Consider the following 18,890-nt stretch of genomic DNA (forward strand, 5'->3'; position numbering starts at 1 on the left):
TCTGTTCCAGTAACAAGAAGCCGAAAGCACCAGCCTGAAGATGACGAGTGAGACCTCGTCGAAACGTCGCCTAGACACCCCAACTTTTACACGGGAAGACACCCGAGGACACCAAAACCTGCATTCCTGTACCCGTGAAAATCTACGAAAGCAAATATATATATATATATATATGTATATACCGTATTTTTCGCCCTATAGGACGCACTTTTTCCCCTCCAAAAATGAAGGGGAAATCTGTGTGCGTCCTATGGGGCGAATACAGGCTTTCGCTGAAGCTTGGAGAGCGAGAGGAGTCGGTGCACACCGACCCCTCTCGCTCTCCAGGCTTCAGGAAGCTATCAGTAAGCCTGGGGAGCCCACGGGAGTTCCCGCGGGGCACCCCACGCTGCGGGTAGCAGCCTGCTGCCCGGCGCGCAGGATGCCCTGAAGCAGAGCGCCTGGCGCGCCGGGCAGACATCCACAGCGTGGGGAGCCCTGCGGGAGTTCCTGCAGGGTTCCCCACGCTGCGGATAGCAGCCTGCCGCCCGGCACGCAGGGTGCCCTGAAGCAGAGCCGCCATCCCACTGTTCCCTGACCTGGTTTTGGGGGGGAAATAAAGGAAAAAAAAATTTCCTTTATTTCCCCCCCCAAAAATTAGGTGTGTCCTATGGGACGGAGTGTCCAATGGGTCGAAAAATATGGTATACACTCAGAGCCTGCAATCATATTACATTAGAAAAATGTTAATCAAACTCTCTTATCCAGTCTCCACTATTTCCTGAAAGCATGCCGCTAATGACTTCATGAAATTATGCCATACAAAAGACGGGGGGGGGGCTGCTTTCAGAGACAAGTATTTTGCAGATGTGCTTAATTTTTACAAATATTTTAAAGCAAAATGGTGCAAAGGTCATCAAAAGATCTCAACATAGGTTGAATACAATCTGTTTCAGATGCAATTGAAACCAAGTTAAAACAAGATGAAAAACTGAAAGAGTGTATTTTAAAAGGACTCATAAAAAAAACTTGAATAAAGAAACACACTAAATTAAGTTTCATATCTTCCTGCCACTTCCATGCAGAGTGTTCTAAGGCCAAAAACCTCACTGGGGAGTCAATATAGCCCATGCGTAGAATTAATGGAAAGACTGTGCCTCATTCTTACCCAGCTGCGTAAAACTAATTATTTAGGATTATAGCCTAAGAGTATCTACCAATTACATCAGAATGAGAAGAGCAGGGTCATTTGGGCTCTCTGAAGAAGATGCAGACCAAAATGACTGGACAACACAAAACATCTTGAAACATAAACTCTAAAGATTCCTCTATTCCTGCCAAGCCAATGGAAAGGAGCCAGAGAACATAATCTTCCACAAACATTCACATCTTCCAGGAGGATAAAGTATCCCTAATAATTGCTTCTGGTTTGGACCAGTACTTTATTGCTATAAACTGACAACAGCACTTTGGAAGAAGAATGCCTTTATCATTTGGGGAGGAAGACTAGTTCAGTGCTGAAGAAATCCTCAAAGAGAACATCCTTCACCACACAACAAGAGGCAAACTTCAAAGGCTGAAATGAAAAGACTGGAGCAATCTCTGTCTTATGGGAAAAGTTATATTGTTCAAAAGAACTAGAAGATGGATGAGTTTCTTTCCAGTTCTGATACTGATAATCAATTGCTCATTCCCCTTACTTGTAGCCTCTTATTTTTGTCCCCTGCAAAGGCATAAAGAAATATATATATATATATATATTACCCCATCCACATTATGAACATGAAATCAGCTGAAAAAATATACTGAACTATCAGAAAATACTCCACTGCAAAAAAAATTATTTCATTTTCTATTTCTTATTCAGTTTCTTTGTCAGTAAGGCAACTGCTCTTTCAAGACATGGACTGCATTATAGCTTGGAAATATAGAATGGTGAATCCATATTGACCATATAAATGTAATCTGTCTCATTGTGAATCTATTTTCCAGTACATTTAGTGAGGAAAGCACTAATATGCAAACTCAGTCCAGCAGGTTAATCAATGTTTGTTTTATGGAAACAAACCATGATGTTTGTTGTTGTCTTATGAACCATAGCTTTTTAAAAAACTATGTACAGATAGGTAGCCGTGTTGGTCTGCCATGGTCAAAACAAAATAAAAAAATTCCTTCCAGTAGCACCTTAAAGACCAACTGAGTTAGTTCTAGGTATGAGCTTTCGTGTGCATGCACACTTCTTCAGATACCAGGTATCTGAAGAAGTGTGCATGCACACGAAAGCTCATACCTAGAACTAACTCAGTTGGTCTTTAAGGTGCTACTGGAAGGAATTTTTTTATTTTGTTTTAAAAAACTATGGTTTGGCATTATGTCCAAACCCAACAGCCTTGCTTAACAATGGTTTGTTTTACCACCTGGCCACAACTGTTTGTCAGGCTACAAAAACACAAGTCAAGAGTAGCTAGAAAACAAAATAAGCTTTGGGAGAAACAAACCATGGCTTGCTTGCCTGCTCATCTGTGAGATGACTCATGGTTTGCTGAAGAACCTGCTGGATTAAGAGGCACAAGTCCTGAAGTGAATATGACCTAACACAAGTGAGAGCACATAACTGTTGCCTCCTCCATGGGATCCTCAAAGACCTTCATAAGTTCATGACTTTTTTGTATAGCTTTTTTTTTAAAAAAAAAAACCAGCAACAAAATGGGATGGAACTGTCTGGCATCAAACAGAAAAAGGTGATCCATCAGTCCCTGTCCTCTTTGCTGGCTCCTCAAAGGTATTTGGTTGATCGCTGCAGGAAATAGGATGGTGGGCTAGAGACGCCTTTGCTCTGATCTAACAAGGTTCTTAATCTCTCCAGCAACAGCACACTCAATGGCTACCACTGGAAAATATGCTGCAAAGTAATTGCCTTGAGAGGTTTCAGACTAGGAACATGAAGGTAGTTTATGTCTGGAGATGAATTGACAACATTGGAAGCAGCACAAGGAGGCAAAATTGGGAATTGTACTTGTGGGGAGCAGGGACACCCTGCATAAATTTTAGCTACATGTCTGAATCTCAAACTTTATGAGGAAAGCCCATTTCTCTCTCTCTCCTTTCAATAATAAGGAAATAAAAACTGTAGGGATTATATTTCTTTCTTCACTTCCCTTTCTGATGAATGTGCTAAGAGATCTAACAAAAATAGTTTGTCAGGATTCATTTCTTTGGCTCAGTTCTCAGTAGGATAACACTTGTTTTAAAAGGGACTTAAAAATGCAAGATTTTACATGTGGTTTGCTCAGAAAAGTGAGATTGACAAGAGCAATTTAGACACCCTTGGGGAATGAAAATATCCTCTGATTCTTTTCAGAGATTAAACACATCAATACGTACAATACTATCACAATTATAATATATTTAATAAACTCTACCAGCATCTGCCAGTCTTCAAAATGTATCAGAATTGGTGACAGTAAAATTATATCACCCCAATATATTAACTTCTATTTATTATACAAATGCACTAATCCTGTTGTTGGGAGGGAATACAGTGGTACCTCAGGTTACATACGCTTCATGTTACATATGCTTCAGGTTACAGACTCCGCTAACGCAGAAATATTACCTCAGATTAAGAACTTTGCTTCAGGATGAGAACAGAAATCGTGCAATGGCGGCCCATTCGCTAAAGTGGTGCTTCAGAACAGTTAAGAACAGTGCTTTAAGAACAGTTTCAGGTTAAGAACAGACCTCCAGAACGAATTAAGTACTTAACCTGAGGTACCACTGTATCTTGCCAGTGAAGTTTGTACCATTAATTGCATACTTTACATCTTAGGGGGAACCCGCTTCATTTCAGCAAAAGCATTTTATTCGGCTCGTCCACTTCTGTTTGATCTCTCGTGTTACTTTAAATCACAGGGAAGATTTTTGAAAATAGAACGTAAAATGTAAGTCAGTTGTATATCATAAATATCAAAGGATCCCAATGGCACTGTGTAGAAGTATAACCCTAAGCTGTAATTTTGAAGTGCCATTTAAAAATGTATGAAATAGTTTTTAAGAATTTACTGGTGACCTGGTAACCTCAATCCAAAAACATTCAGTGTTGAACAATATTTTTGTTACTATCCCAAAAAGCAGTTCAACTGAAAAACAAAACAAAACCTGTCACGCTGCCCATGTTTATTTTTTTTAATGAATTACTCACTAGCTCCAGGATGCTATAAAACTACTGCAGCTTCTATAGTTAATATTGTCCATATTAAAACACCATCTATAGGACCCTCTGCAGATATTTAAGCCTTAGTCTACACTACCTTATCAACACAACACATGTGAAACATGAAATCCTATCATTTAAATCAAATCAATGACAAACCTAATTTTGTAAGTAAATTTCTCATTCACATAAATGCAACATTAGCTTCTTTTGCATGTTGCCATCACACTGCACAGCCACTAGGTGTATGCAGTAGCCAAAGTCAAGCACTTCTTAGCCATACTGATTCAAAGGGAAAGCATTTAGAAAGCATTCATCACTTGAAACCCATCTAACTCAAAAAATATAGCTTCTCAAATGCTTTGTTCTTTACTCTCCAACTGTCCTCTAATTTAGCAGAGACAATCTTGATTTCCAGTGCCTTTTGTCCCAGAGAACCCTGTGCAATTTTAAAGACGCAGCTACTTTTCTCTTTGCACTCCTCATGTAACAGGAATATATAACATGTAGAAGCTATAGAACTCGCTACTTAGAGAAATCACAGGGATATTTGGAAACCGATTGATAAGGGGAAGCCTTGTGGAAATATTGGACTCCTTGTCTGGTGGTAGCTAAGGGGAAAGGGGAAGGGGCTGAGTTTGGGGTATACTCTGTGTTAGCTGGGTCCTAGGCCAAGTGGCCCATTACATTTTTATTCAGAAGGCAGTCCCAGTGAGTTCCATGGGAATCATTTCAAGCATATGTGCACACCTTTGCAATCTCAAATTGAATTCTAAGCATCAGAGACAGAAACATGCAAACTGAGTAAGAATAAACAAAACAAATTCCTTCCAGTAGCACCTTAAAGACCAACTAAGTCAGTTCTTGGTATGAGCTTTCGTGTGCATGCACACTTCTTCAGATACCTTCAGATATTCTTCAGGTATCTGAAGAAGTGTGCATGCACACGAAAGCTCATACCAAGAACTGACTTAGTTGGTCTTTAAGGTGCTACTGGAAGGAATTTGTTTTGTTTTGACTATGGCAGACCAACACGGCTACCTATCTGTAACTGAGTAAGAATAGTTAGCCCAACGAATTCTTAGGTGGTGATGAGAGATGATAAAGAAACAAAAGTAGTGAGTGTATACAATGGACAATGTTGCCTGCTAATCATACTACCACCAACACCCTTAATAACAATTAACCAACAATTAAGGGTTGCTATACAGTGGTACCTCGAGTTACAGGCGCTTCAGGTTACAGACACTTCGGGTTACAGACTCCGCTAACCCAGAAATAGTACCTCGAGTTAAGAACTTTGCTTCAGGATGAGAACAGAAATAGCATGGCAGCAGCGCGAGGCGCCATTAGCTAAAGTGGTACCTCAGGTTAAGAACAGTTTCAGGTTAAGAACGGACCTCCAGAATGAATTAAGTTCTTAACCCGAGGTACCACTGTATTTCAAAAGGTTAAAGTGGCCATACGCCTGTACTTTCCCGGACATTTAAGTGATTTCTGCCTGGACACTTTCCGATGACCAAATACCGGCTATGTCCAGGAAATTCCTGTCATATGGCAACCCTAGTGTTGTCTCTTTTTGTTTAACAGTTCAGCAAATGTGGTTCCCAAAAATTAACAAGGGAGAAAAGTAGATGATGACATCTGTAGTCAAGACTGATTATGGAAGTCAACCACATTAATTAAAAATTAAGAAAATGAGTCATTGCTACTTGCAATACAGAAGGTGGCTATCATGAGGGGACTAGGAAAAAGCAACTTCACATGATAATAGTGTAAAAAATAATGGATAAATTTTCTGCACTAATTATTCAAGAAGACTGTATAACTTTATCTACGGCAGTTGGATTACTTCTAGCAAGGAGGAACATTTCTTTCCCCAGTTTCTTTTCCATTGTCAAACATGAAACATCATCAAGCTTTTAAAAATCTTATCCATTTTTCTGTTCTTACCCTGAAGGAGTGAAGAAAATGAAATTGTACAGAAGAGTTTCTACAGAGTTATGTAGCAATGGCCCCAGTATCACTTCAGAGAAGGGATTCCAAAAGTGAGTTATCACATACAATGCTGGTTACCCATTCCCATGATGGACTTGTTCAAATAAACAACTTGTATTCACATGAAGGGCTTAGCAGAATTTAGGTAAAGGAGCAATTTATGTAGCATAATCTGGAAGCTTTAGAAAAATCTCAAAATAGCTAGCATGGAGCTGCTTCCATCTGGTGGCAACTGCCTACATTTTTAAACGAAAGCTAGCATGCATGCTATAAAAAGACTGATGTGCATTGTCTATGTTCCTGTCTCCACCTGCTGATAGGGAAAGAAAATCAATTTATCCAGGTCAATGTAGGTTTTTAAAGATAGATCACCACTAAACTGCAGCTTCAAGAAATGGAACATTATCTGTTGCAACTGAAGTTGTTTTAACTGCTTTTAGTTCAGCTGATTTTTTTTAACATTAACCATGAAAAATAAGAAATTAACACTAGACTTGTATGTAATACCATTCCCAGATTCAAACATTTCAGTTTGTATCTGATTCAAGTAACATTAGTCTCTTATAAGAGGCTACTCAAAGAGGAATCTGTAAAAAAGTGTAAACAGAAGAATGAAAATTCCATATGGATTTTTTAAAAAAACCAACACATTTAACCTGCATTTTGTTCTGAAAGCAGATCCATCAAAGCCGTACAAAATAACTTAAATTTAAACTGTTTAAATATGCACACATATACACATAAAAGATAGGCAGTATCAATTAAAAACAAATAGAACATATAGCAGCCACATGCACAAAATACAGTACTCCTGATATAGTAAACCACCCCAAACAACACAGCTTTCACTGTTTTCTTTTTTCAGAGGAAATTGCTCAGGGATGAAGCCGCCACCACAAGGATACTCTGATCCTTATTACCACTACCTGTGGCTAAGTCTAGATTTGCAGTGGAAGAATGGCATGTACCAAGGCGGCAGATACACCCTTTGATGCTGTTCCACATAGGAAACTCCCTACAATTGAAGAATAGCTCATGAAGGAGAAAGATTATAGCCTAATATTTTGATTGCCATGCTAGCTTTCTACTTGAGGGGATTCTTTAATACAGAGGAGCTCTAAAAAGAAATGTGAACTTCTATCTGCCTTCAGAAACAACGCAGCCCGATGAATCACCTTGCAGCGTGAACTACTATATTTTGCTGCATGTATGTATAAGGGTAAAGGGACCCCTGACCATTAGGTCCAGTCACGGCTGACTCTGGGGTTGCGGCGCTCATCTCGTTTATTGGCCGAGGGAGCCGGCGTACAACTTCTGGGTCATGTGGCCAGCATGACTAAGCCGCTTCTGGCGAACCAGAGCAGCGCACGGAAATGGCGCTTACCTTCCCGCCAGAGCGGTACCTATTTATCTACTTGCACTTTGATGTGCTTTCGAACTGCTAGGTTGGCAGGAGCAGGGACTAAGCAACAGGAGCTCACGCCGTCACGGGGATTCAAAGCGCCAACCTTCTGATCGGCAAGTCCTAGGCTCTGCGGTTTAACCCACAGCGCTGCCTGCGTCCCGCATGTATGTATACATCAGGCCCAAACTTTTGGTGAATTCTGACTAGGGCCCCATCATATGATCTTATTGTACGAAGGATTTATATGGGAGAAGTTGTTCCCTAAAGCTCTCTGGCCCCAGATGACTTAGATTTTTCCTGCAAATATCTAGTGAGAATGCAGGTATGTACAACATGGAAGGTTTCAGTCCAGGGGCAGCTGGATCTGGCCCAGCAAGCTGCGGGAAGTGGCCTGCCAGCACCTACAGCTTTATCTCCTAATTTGATCAGGAGATAAAATTCCTTTGCTTGTAAAAAAACAAAAACCAGTAGGAGAGACATTTTAAGATCAGAGATAACACAGTCTGCCTGCTCTTTAAGAGTCAAAAGCAGCCTTTCATCCAAGTATTGGAATGGGAGTAGGGGGAAAGGCTACCTTTTACTTTGCACAAAATGATCTGTGTGAAACAGGGGTGTGAAAGTGGGTCTAGCTGGCCGGCAGAAGGGATCCTTATCTCCCAAACAGGTCAGGTTTGACAGGTGGGCGGGCCACACAACCGTCAGTCACCTGACATCACAATGATCTATAGCGCTCTGCAAGCCTGGACAATCAGCTGATTGCCAGCATTTGCACTGAGTTATATATTAGTGGCCTCCAGGCTTCTGAACAGAATAAAACAATTGATCACCAGTAGACCATTAGTCAGGATATCATCTCCGTGACAGAAAATGGCTGCAATGACGTGCTTCATGCAACCTATTTTGTATCTCCTACTCATGCAGTTGTGAAGTGTGGTAATTGTGTGTTAGTGACTTGAACAGTATGGTTGGTTGCAAGGTCTGTGAGCTTTGTTATTTTTCTTACAAGTAATTTGCAAGTCATGATTATTGCAGTTATACTTATGTAACTGTTATGTTATATGTATGTTAAGGCTATAATATGTTTTTGATAACCCGTGGGATCACACCCTGTTCTTGTAGGTGAGATACAGTTGACCCAATTATTTTTTTCCCCTTTTGTTTTGCTGGAAAATGACATTTTTCAGCAAAGGCATACTATCATTCTTGCATATGGTATCATGCTTAATATCTTCCCTCAGTTATTTTATTTTTATGGCTTTCTTGGAGTATATTTGAGTCCCAAACCAGATTGATACAGTAAATTTTTCTATTGGCACTTTCAACAGAGGGTTAAAAGTACATCTGGAAATATTGTTACCTGTAGCATGATCATCTCAAACTCAAGGATGTTCAAATATATCACACAACTGATAACTAATAACAGCTAAGTGCAGTCACCTTATACAACCGGAGAGATACATCCATGAAAAATTCCTTGCATAAGCCAGCCTTGCTCACATTACAATCACTCCATACATTTCCGGAACTCACATGTCAAGATGTATCATCCTCAAATCACTCAGCCTTGCAAAGAAAAACACACTAAAATTCTGGTATTCCGACCTATCTGAATTTTATCTGCTTCCCCCCTCCCTGAAAAATGTCATGAAAGAGAAAAAGAGTGTACATAATGGGCATAAAAGCATTCTTTACCAATTGCTAAATGGGCCAATATAGTTGTAACTTTAGCTTTCTCTTATATAACAAGTGAGTGATGGAAACCTGATGGGACAAGCCTGGAAGCCACATACTAATAGTAAATGACTGTGGTTCATTCAAACTAAAATATGCACATCTAGCTTCTGGGAAACACGCTAAGCAGCCAAGTGAAGATGTTATTGAAAGGAAGAGGTTAAAAAGATTAAGAAAATATCTGAATAAAACCACCATGGGAGAGGCACCAAAAGGGATCAATTTTCTTGAGAAACGGGAGTAAATCTGTGACCTGGCTCCCCAGGTATTACAAGAAAACTTCAGAAACTGCTTCAACAAACCCAGCTATAACTACAAAGACATGAAATTCCTTTCTTACACAATAAATTCTTTAGGGAATAAAAGAGTTGTATGACTCAGAAGATGAAAATCTCCATGAATACTCAACTAATCTAATGAGCTATTGTCGCTAGGAAAGGAGGTTGATGAATTTAGTGCAGGGGAGCAAGAATTGAAATACAGCAGGAAATCAGACCAACCTGAGCCAATTTTCATTGGCCTTTATCTCTTTCACAAGGAAACTTCCACCCTTGGTAGCTTTTCGATTCAGGGAGTTTATTTGTGATGGTGGTAAAACTGGTAGGATAACTGAAATATAGGGAAGATGTCCCGGATCCAATTAAGTATAAATAATTGTGGTTATTGCTTCCCTTTCTGTCTCACCCTTCATCAGTTCATGATCCCAGGCTGGGCTACAACACAAAATATAATAACTGTAAATTCCAACTGCCAATAAAATGTGACAACTAAGAGTGGAATCCAAACCATATATATTTAGAAGTAAATCCAATTGAATTCAATGGGATTTATTCCCAGGTAAATGGGATTAGGATTACAGCCTAAAACAGTGCCAAGACTGCCTCATAGATCCATGCAAATGGTGGAATCAGGTAACCTGGGAGCCATGCAGTAGCTGCTGCATAGCACCTGTGCTATAAACAGAATGATGCAATTATTTGCAATAATGAAAGATGAAGTTAGCACTCGCACGCTTGCTCAGAAATCCAGGAGAGCGGAAGCCATGTAATCAAAGGTTAGAAGTGTCATGTCATAGGCTTTTCTTTGGCTACTGTATGGCTTCTGAAGCCAACGCAAAATTAATCCCAAACTGCTGGCACACAAAAAGACAAGGACACTTAAGTAGTGTACGAATGTGATAGAAATATGCTTCGATATCATCTAGGAATGTGCTTGCTTTCTAATCCCCTCACAAAACTTTGGATATTTAAATTTTGAGTTTCCATATGGTCTTCTGAATCTTAATTAATTTGAAGGTGGATCTCAGATTAGAAACTCAGGGCCAACTGTATAAGACACTAAAAACCCATGAGTGGATTTTTTTTGTGTCTTTTAAACTTTCTTTAAAAAGTTGTCACGGGGTCCCCAAAGTTATAGAATTGTACAGTTGGAAGGTACACCAAGGGTCACTGAGTCCAACTCCCTGGAATGCAGAAATCACAGTGACAGAATCCCTGACAGATGGCCATGCAACCACTGCTTAAAAAACGTCAACAAAGGAGAGTTTGTCACCTTCTGAGGGAGGTTGCTCCACTGTCAAATGGCTCTTGCCATCAGAAAGTTCTTCCCAGTGTTTAGCAGGAATCCCCTTCCTTGTAATGTGAATCTGTTGCTCCATGTCCTCCCCTCTGGATCAGCAGGGCCATGCTGCTAAGGGCAGAGTCAAAAGTATTTTCTCCTGTACTGTTTTCTACAATGTACTGGGCCAAATTCAGATCAGGAAAATGGGATAGGGAAAAACACCTGGTGCCATGGTATTGCTTCAAGGGCTACTTTTAAAATAAATTTAAAGAGCTGTGAAACAAGGATCCTCAAAATCACATCTAGCTTGATTCACCTGGAATAATTTAAAACACCATCATTTATAAAACTGTCTCTAGACTTTTCCTTAGTAAAGTTTAACTCTCACTGAAGTAGTAAACCTATGTTTCTGCTGGACTACTTCTGACTGCAGTCAGGGTGAGGGCTTACATGATTCTCAGAAAACAAAAATGCTAGATGTTAAGGAGTGTCCTAGCCTGCCAAGACTGGGAAGAGTTGGCAGGAAGCAGTCCAACAGAACCGTCTGGAGCAGAAATGAAAAGCAGGCAAAAGAACAGCCAGGATCTACTTGTCGAGATTAATAATCCTTAAACCGAAAGGAAAGGAAAATCTGCAGCGAGTCCTTCAGTACTCTGGACAGATCACACAGAGCACATGACTAGTTCCAACATGTTCTTAGCTTCAAGGGACCTGACTACCCCCTCCCAGGCTCTGCCCCCTTCCTGAAGACTGAAGAGCTTTAGAAGAGGACTCAAAGCCCCTCTTTCAACTCCTGCCTGGTGCATTTCATATGCTGGCAAGCAAGCACTAGAGAAAATGAGACCCTTGGCATTGCACCAGGAGAATCTGGCTCAAAGTGAACTGTCCTTAGGTCTTTCAGCTCAAAGGTTTCTGGCTGAAAGGGCTGCTGGCCATCGAGGTAAATTTTTATGCAGCCATATGAGCCCCCACCTGCTGCCTCAAGTGGGAGACCCCATGCATAGGTTTACTACCTGAATGAGAACCGGGTTATACTGAGCATAGAACTGAGGTCCATATCACATTAGGCTGAGATTCTGAGCACAATTACCTGGAAATGGATTCCAATGAAATAAGTGTGAATTGCTTGCAAATAAATGTGTTAAGGGTGGAGGTGCTAGATTGTTACTTTGCTTCTGGCACTGTGGTTTAGTTCTGGACTCTCCTTAAAACAGCAATGTTTAGATTAAATAGACATGAGAATGTGTGATGTATAGTTAACTGTCAGAAATGTTGTGAATATCAGCAGCTGGAAGAAGACTGTTTAATTCAAACCACAGTTAAACACATCACAGTTACCAAAAGGTCTTTAGATTTCACCCATCAGCGTCCATTATCTTCACTTCCTTTACTCATTAAATAATTTCCAATATAAAGAAACAAAATATAAGGCGAGACAGCATCAGACCTGTGTGCAGAATCCAGAAGTCAACCTGCAGAGCTCTAGTGCCTTTGTAATGTTTGTATTATTTACAAATAAGGAAGCGGATCATAGGTAAAGATAAATAGGTATCCTTAAAAGACAAAAGATGCACCAGGGAACAGTGCTCCCCACCCCCAATTACAACCTCACAGACACACACTTTTAGAGGAATCTCCAGTTAGAACTGATGTTCGGTTCAGTTTTTGGTGTTCTCAATTTTTGTATTTTGCTCACAACCTCGGTTTACTTACTCTGTACCCACTTGCAAGGGCTCCAAAGGAAATTGTGATTTGTTAGTGTTCAAGTTTCTCCTTTATAAGCCTTCACCCTAGAGAACTCTGTCCTACAGGGGACTCAGAAGGAACTAAGTGGCCTGGCCCCAGTACCATCTCTTGAGCACCTCCATGCCAGCCACATGTAACCATCTTCTAAACTTTTGTCTTTGTTCACATGCTCACAAAGTTGGTGCCCATCTTTCAAGGTTCTCTTCTTGGGCTTCAGTTCTTTTGCACACTTGTTTCCACTATGGGAAACGGTTTCATTTCTTAGGCACAAGCTCCTCTACAAACCAAAAAGGAGTGGTGCATTTCCATCCCTTGAAAAACTCAAGCATACCAAAAGGTTTGCACATGCCCCTGATGTAATTGTCCATAAATGCCAGGTGCACTCAGTAGGATTCCCTCTATAAAACTACTGAAGAGGTAACACACAGTCCACATCTCCGCAGGGGAGAGGGTGAGGAGCCATCAAGACAATCTGTTTCAGGGGAAATGCCTGATTTCCAAACACCAGCAAGGCAAAGTTCTCACAGAAGGCCTTCAAAACACCTTGCAAGCCTGTCCAGATGCGAGAATCAAAACAGGCCTTGAAGATTCAAATTTCCACACCTTATGCCACACATCCCTATTGCCTAAAAATACATGAAAGGGCTGGGGACCTCAAGAAACCTATCAATCCACGCCACATTTTTGTTTAAAGGTAGATCCCCATCTGCATCCCAGAACTGACATTATTAGTTCTAACAATAAAGAGATGGTTGGGATATTATATTGTTAATTTTATCCATATATTCCACCCTGAGCTCTCAGATCTCAGAACAAGATCCTGCTTTTTCATAAAAAGGTATGGAGATTAATTTTGCAGTCACACAAGAGAGTATAAAAAAGCACCCATTGTGAAGCAGGAAGGTTGTAGCCAGTGTGATCAATGTGTCTGAGAGTAAGCCTCGCTGGACACAATAGGGCTAAGTAGTCATGTCTGGGATTCAGACAAAAGGTTTCAGGTACAGAAAAATGCAAAGGATAACAAGAGATACGTCGTATTTCTATGTAGAGCCCAAACATCTACAAGTTAAGAACAGAGTGATCAATTCACAACAATATTATGGAAACAGTCCCAAGCACTGCTGTTGTGAATGGGTCACTCTTTTCTTATCTTGCATAAAAATACACTCTGCACAGAAATACCACAAGCCTATTTCTATGCTGTATAGTTCCTGGCCTTTGCACCTGTATGTAGGTTAACTCCAAGTGGACTCCAGTTCACAAGCACTTATGCCACAACAAAAATGCAGTCCTATGGACACTTACTTTGCAGTAAGTCCCACTGAACACACTTGAGCATACTTCTGCATATATCATGGAAGCACCCTCGGTTAAACCACTGGCACCTCTTAGACTATGTAATTGAGCTGAAGATTGCCATAATGTGCTCTTTACCAGAGCTATGACGAGTGCCAACAACTGCTGGACAGATCACCAATTAATACATATCACGATGGCTATCAAGATTATACCTCAACACAGGCTTCAAGTGAGGAAACCAAGGTGCAAATGAACACTCAAGCCGAGGTCCTCTCACAAATTCCACAAAAACAAATTAGAGATGAGCTTGCAGGATCTCCAAATCTGGGAGAGCTGTTCATATTAACCAAATGAAACCAAATGAGAAACAACAAACCAAATGAAAAACAACAAAGCCAGTGGACCTGATGGGATACCTGCGGAAGTCTGTAAAGTGGGAGGAATTGAACTTACACAACAACTTCACCTGGGAAGACGGGTGAACTAATACCCAGTGTACTGGAAGAAGCAGAAGCAATGGTTCTTCAACATCTACTTCGTTGGACTGGTCATGCTGTTTGGATTCCTGATTATTGTCTTCCAAAGCAACTACTCTATTCTGAACTTTAAAATGGAAAGCTTAATGCTGGTGACCAACAAAATAAGTTTAAAGTCTCAAGGCAAACCTAAAAAAAAGTAGTATAAACACAGACAACTGGGAGACACTGGCCTGCGGGAGCTCCAACTGGAGAACAGCCTTTACCAAAGGTGTCATGGACTTTGAAGACACTCAAACTCAGGACGAAAGAGAGAAACAACCTAAGAGAAAGGCACATTTGGCAAACCCTCACCATGATCAACTCCTGCCCGGCAACCTACTGTGGAAGGACATGTGGATCCAGAATTGGCCTCTACAGTCACCTACGGATATACCGTTAAGACTGTGTTCGTGGAAGACAATCTTACTCAGCTATGAGTGGTCGTCAAAGAAGGAAGAAGCATATATCATCATTAACACAGTGAAATTCTGATCAAAGTAGAGATGCAGTCATCAAAAACTAAATAAACATTTTCTTTCATAGTTTGGAACAATATGACATACATCCAAGTAAACAAACACAGGACTCCACTGTAAGAACTGTACCACTTGTTTCTCCACTGTGGTCTCTTGGAAGCAATGCGCTCCCTACTGTACAATGGCTCTGGAAGCTGTAGCACATTACTTGAGATAGATAATGCTACTAAAGAAAGATATCTCTCTCATCACTCACAAGGAAACCCAAACATATGAAGCCAACCTATGTAAGCTGCAGAATACTGGACAAAAGATGTTACTGGAATAAATAGGTAGGGACCCCTGACCATTAGGTCCTGTCGTGACCGACTCTGGGGTTGTGGCGCTCATCTCGCTTTATTGGCCGAGGGAGCCGGCGTACAGCTTCCGGGTCATGTGGCCAGCATGACTAAGCCACTTCTGGCGAACCAGAGCAGCACACGGAAACGCTGTTTACCTTCCCACCAGAGCGGTACCTATTTATCTACTTGCACTTTGACGTGCTTTCGAACTGCTAGGTTGGCAGGAACAGGGATCGAGCAACGGGAGCTCACCCCGTCACGGGGATTCGAACCGCCGACCTTCTGATTGGCAAGTCCTAGGCTCTGTGATTTAACCCACAGCGCCACCCGCGTCTCTTTTACTGGAATAAATAATAAAGCATTAATATCATATATGAGACACAGTCCTTTTGAAAGTGACCCATAAACTACAATTAATCCAGAGTGCGGCAGCTAGATGGGTAACTGGGAGCGGCCGCCAAGACCACATAACACCAATCCTGAAACACCTACATTGGCTCCCAGTACGTTTCCGAGCACAATTCAAAGTGTTGCTGCTGACCTTTAAAACCCTAAATGGCCTCAGCCCAGTATAAATAATACAATTATTATTATTATTATTATTATTATTATTATTATTATTATTATTATTATTGAATATTAGCATGATTCCTACTTGCCAGCAACTACTCTTCGTTCTCTTAAATCTTTTCCCCACAAGGCAAGCTGGATTTCCATAGAAGTACCTCTTTCCCTTCAATCAGCTTTTATGAAATCCAATTAGTTCAATTTCTTACCTCTTTAAAGTTAAAAGTATAGTGCAACATTTTAATCTATGCATCAGTTTATTCTATGACACTAAGTTTCAAAAACAGAAAATAATACAATTGTTTTCTTACACAGCAGTATCTACATTGAGTGGCGAATTTCTTTCAGCAAAAGATTACAGTGTTACTAAAGTAAATAAACTTCTGGCCATCAAAGTGAAGAATGTGCATTTCTGTACAGATGTTATAGCCATTTGCATGATGAATATCAAACATTAATTTAAATTTTTGTTTCACTTTGAAGTTAAATGTTCGGTTCAAATTCATGTTGCATAGACAATGTTTTCCTCAGTCTTTGAGCCTTGTACGAGGTTTCCAGATTTTGTAGTTGAAATTAATAAATTGGTCCTTTCATAACTGCATGCCAGACTCTGCTTTTATTACAAGGAAATAAATCTGTGTAATTCTTCATGTTATTTTCACCACAAAAAATTTAAAAAATCACAGAAATTATCAAGCTATTTGTGCCTTATAAATGGTTTTTCCAAATACATTTCCTCTCCAACAGAGGGAATTGTCCAAGGAAGGAGAAATGTGTGCTCTAGACTAGTGTGCAGAAGCAGAGCAACAAAAACAGTATTCAAGAAATGAGCCTCTTTAATTAAATGAGCTAGAAATTGTAATAGCAGACCCAAGAAAAAGTAAAACAAGTAGACTTATTCATCAAAATTGTCATATTCTATCCAGGAGTTGAGAAAACCTGCTAGGATATTCACACAATTCTGAGGTCAATGATAATAAGCATCTCTCTCTCTCTCTAGCTTATTCCATATCTTATGATATAACCTAAATGTGGTCTCCAGCCCACTTCTTCCTGTAAATTGTGGAGGCGCCAGAACAACTGCAATGCAGCTACCACCTACCCTGCCAGCGCTGTCTTCAGCATATGCGCCGCCGGGGTACAAAGATCCGCCCAGCACCCCCAAATTTAGTTTAGCCCCCAAATTAACTTGCATTATGCTTATGTCAGACACCACGCTTACGCCTTATCTCTTGTTTACGAAAGAAGGGAGGAAAAAGAAACAAGCTTTTTTATTTGCTCATTTATTTACAATACACTTATACTTAAGCATACAACACCACCACACTTAAACTTATAAGTATTGTTTAGGCACCTGCTTAGGAGAAACATCAGTCGTGTCAAAGGTGCTGCTGACCCCGCTGCCGCATAGCAGCTCAATACAATACATAACATAATATTTTGATGTAAGAGTTAATTTCGCGTGTATGGCGCCATTGAGAACGACAAGCACCGCCGCTGGGGCAGCACGTCTTGGGTAAATGAGCACACAAAGTTGAAAGTCCTTTAGTGAAACAGTAGGTATACATTTCAGTAATACCTAGGTATATATGTATTTTGTTTTTCTAGCTTGATCAAAATGATTTATTATTTCATAACAGGAAGATAGTTAAGAGCTTAGGCGGTTTTAGTGGCGGGCGCCTGGAGCCCTCCAGAATTCGGCACCCGGGTGCCCCGCACTCGTTGTACCTTCAGGTAAAGACGGCCCTGTGCCCTGCTGAGTATCATGGAAGACCATAGGCCATGTTTGAAGAAGCTACTATGCATCTCTTCCATCTACTGTCACTTCCTCCCACATGCCCTGGGGTTTCTTCATTACCTTAATGTCAAAGGAAACAGCCATGTTGTAGCAGCTACTACTACAACCACATAATTATAAGAAGGGGGCTGCAAGAACAGGTAATGATGCATAGCTATGTTTCAGGTATACTTCCCAGTAAGATATGCACATATACACTAAAGGTTATAAAGCTTGGCAATCAGGGGTAGGGAACTGGCGGTCTTCTGGATGCTGCTGAATTACAGTGCCTATCATCCCTAAGAATTGGCCATGCTGGCTGGGCCTGATGGGAGTTAGAATTCAGTAACTTTGAGAGGGCCATGACTTCTTCCACATCCCTGGTCAGGCAGAGGCAAACTTGGCCCTCCAGATGTTTTGGGACTACAACTTCCATCATCCCTAGCTAACAGGACCAGTGGTCAGGGATGATGGGAGTTGTAGTCCCAGAACATCTGGAGGGCAGAGTTTGGCTATGCCTGTCCCTGGTCTACAGCCATATTCCAGAATTCCAGAGTTCTTCTGATGGCTGAAGATTCAGATCTCCACAGATCTAGGGATCCTTCCCATAATTAAGGGCTATTATGCAGCGCTAACTCACCCCTTGGGCACAAAATGCAATGAATTTACAGCAGCATTACAAAGATTTATTGTTTTAACTGGGCAAGTCTGTTCTATATATTGTATATAGGATATAGCACAGTGTTCTCAGTTCTGAATTAACACATGTAGACACAAGTAAACTGTATCAAGGTGCTGCTGCCTGATAATTCTCATAGTAAGGCTAAACACAATCACTGAAAAAATCTAAATGGAAAGCCTCTGTCAAAGAATTCAGAGAGCTTTAATTATAGGTAAGCCACTTCAACTTCTCAGCAGGAAAGAAGATTTTACCATTAAACTGTGCTGAATGAAATGCAACTCAGATTCTTCCACCACCACCCTTGATTTAAGAAAGTCAGCCAGTTTGCTAGAATGCATACTTTCTCCTGCTCAATTTAAATTAACTTTTGGAATGTTCTGCTTTTTAGAGCCTATGACATCAATATTTCTTATATATCTAAAAGAAACAGACATTTAAATTAACCACCTAGAGAGAAATCTATAGCCTTGTCTGGCATGCAAGTATACATGGACATGTCATGAAAATTTGGTGACAAATAACCTGTTTCCTGATGTATTGGCTGCTCAGACTTCATGCCCGTGAAATAGCTTTGTCCTCCAGGAAGAAAAATATCCTT

At 40.6% G+C, this 18,890-nt stretch overlaps 1 protein-coding gene across 4 annotated transcripts in view; it reads right to left on the reverse strand.

The window, feature by feature from the left end:
• The window catches only part of MSRB3 (methionine sulfoxide reductase B3), a 65,478-nt gene that overhangs the window by 12,763 nt on the left and 33,825 nt on the right, over positions 1-18,890 (reverse strand). The window lies entirely within an intron of this gene.

The sequence above is a fragment of the Podarcis erhardii genome (assembly GCF_964252035.2).
Source record: "Podarcis erhardii genome assembly, chromosome: 10".
NCBI classification, from domain to species: Eukaryota; Metazoa; Chordata; class Lepidosauria; order Squamata; family Lacertidae; genus Podarcis; species Podarcis erhardii.